Raw genomic sequence first — 2,831 nt, forward strand, 5'->3', positions numbered from 1 at the left:
AAATCTATTATTAATTATAGAAATTAATAATATTGAATAAATACGGCCATTTTGTTGAAAAATCGATTTTTAACCGTAAATAATAAATTTTAGGTTATAAAATAAAATTTTATAATTTAAAAATAAAAGGTTCTTTACGAGGGTTACATTTCGGCACACCCTCATTTACGAATGGCGACTTGTTGCAACGAACGCGTGAAAGCGAAAGATATTTATAATAATGCGTCTTCTTCCTCGTCGACTTCGGAAAGAAGCTAATTGCGAATGTCAGCGAAGCGATCAGCCAATCACACCACCGAGATAAGGCGTGATCAGTCAAGCTAAGCTTTCATATGCGGTTAGTTTTTGCGTGAACTAGCGGTAGACAGGTGCGGCTCGTGAAATTTGGAGTCCCCTAGGGGCAACTTTATCGCGGCTGGACCTGTTCACTGGACAATCATGAAAATTAATTTTAGACTACTAATAGTTAACTTTATTTTATAAAAATTAATTTATAATAGAATACGATCAAATTTATAGTATGAAAATTGTATTTAAATTATAAAAATTAATTTAAAATTTCTAAAAGTAATTAATTTCAAACTTATAATTTAATTTTATTGTATATAAATTCATATTAAATTATACAAATTAATTTTAAATTATCTTATATAATTAAAATTTTTTTTAATTATTTTCATACATAAAAATTGATTTCAGCCTATTAGTTATTTATTTCTAATCAGGAAAATTAATAATATTAAATAAATCAATTATTATTTTTTTGATTATCAATTTTGAATTATTATTAATCAATTCTATATTATAATAATTGATTGAGTATTATAAATATTTCAATTATAAATATTACAAATTATGAAAATCAATTTCACATTATAAATAATCAATTTTGAATTATTTAAATAAATTTTATGTTATATTAATTAATTTTGGACTATAAATAATCGATTATATAGTATAAAAATAAATTTTACACATAAATAACTAATTTTATATTGTCAAAATTAATTATGAAGTATGGATATCAATTTTATACTAAAGAAACTGATTTCAAATAAAAAGTAATTATTTTATAATATAAAAATTATTTTCAAATTATCTTCATTCATTTTATAACATATAAATTGGATTAAGGTACAAACTAATTAAATGAATGTTATGAAAATCAATTTTAGATTATAATCATCGACTATTTTTTCCATAAAAACTAATAATATTAAATACGTCATGAATTTTCGTTTGAAAATTAGTTTTAAACTATAAATAATGAAACTTATATTATAAAATCAAATTTTATTACAATATAATTTTAATTGTTCATTATGAAATTCAATTCTAGATGATAAATGATTATTTTTTTAACTATTTGAATAAATTTAATATTATGAAAATTAATTTTAAATAACAAAAATATATTTCATTTTTTAAAAATAAAAAATATCAAATAATTCATTAATTTTTTGTTTATTATTATTTTTACATCATATATAATTAATTCATATAAAAAAAATTAATTATAAACTTTAAAAATCAATTGTCGATTATAAATAATGAATTGGAAATTATTTAAATAAATTAGATATTATAAAATTTATTTATTGATAATAGTTAATTAATTTATTATATAAAAATTATTATTCAATTATTAAAATTTATTAAAGTTCATGAATAATGAATTTTATATGATAAAAATAAATTTTAAATTCTGAAAATTGATTCCGGAAAATAAATTATTAATTTTATATTAATTGAATTGATTTTTGATTTCTGATTATAAATATTGACCTATATAATATAAAAATCAAATTTAAATAAATAGAAAATAAATTGATATAGAAAAAAATTAATATAAGATTATAAATGTTCAATTTCTGATTATGATTATTAATAATATTAAATAATTCAATATTTTTTTAAAAAATATTCAATATTTTTTCGATTGAAAATAAATTGAAAAATATAAATAATCAATTTCAAACTAGTCGGATTTATTTTATATTAATTAAAGTTATTTTAGACATAATATCGTAAATTTTAGTATATAAATTCATGTAAATTAATTTAAGAATATAAATAACTAATTTTTTTTTTATAATGATCAATTTTAGATAAATAGTTATTGAATGAATGATATAAAAATAATTATTGAATTATACAAATTAATTTTATAACATGAAAATTTTTTTTATATAATACAAATTTATTTTAAATTTTAGAAATTAATTTTGGATTCAAATCAATAATTTGAAATTCCTTTAGTTAACTTATTTATTATAAATTTAATCTTATAGTATAAAAATTGATACTAGATGTTAATAAATAACTCATTTTAAAATGTAAAAATTAATATTTCAATAAAAAAATTGATTCGATATCATTAAAATTAATTGTCAACTATGAAAATTAATTTTAGATGATAATTGATTAACTTTTAATCATTTGGAATCAATATGATATCATAAGAATTACTTTTTGACGTTGGATAATTAATTTTATATCATACAAATTATGAAAGGATAAAACTTAATTAAATGAATAATCTCAAAAATCATTTCAAATTAAATTAATATATTTGAAATCATAAATAATTAATTTTTACTTAGTTAACTTAATTTTTTTAGAGAAATAGAAAAAAAAAGGAGAAATTGAATTTATATTAAGATTATAAATTATAAATTACAAAAGTCGGTTGAAGATTATCAATAATCCATTAAAAATTATTTAAATTAATTTTTTTCGATTTAAATTAGTTATTGACTCTGAATAATTACTATTATAATTAAAAAATTAATTCTAGATAACGAAAAATGGAATTATTATTTGAAAAATTA

The sequence above is a fragment of the Cotesia glomerata genome, linkage group LG1 (assembly GCF_020080835.1).
Source record: "Cotesia glomerata isolate CgM1 linkage group LG1, MPM_Cglom_v2.3, whole genome shotgun sequence".
NCBI lineage: Eukaryota > Metazoa > Arthropoda > Insecta > Hymenoptera > Braconidae > Cotesia > Cotesia glomerata.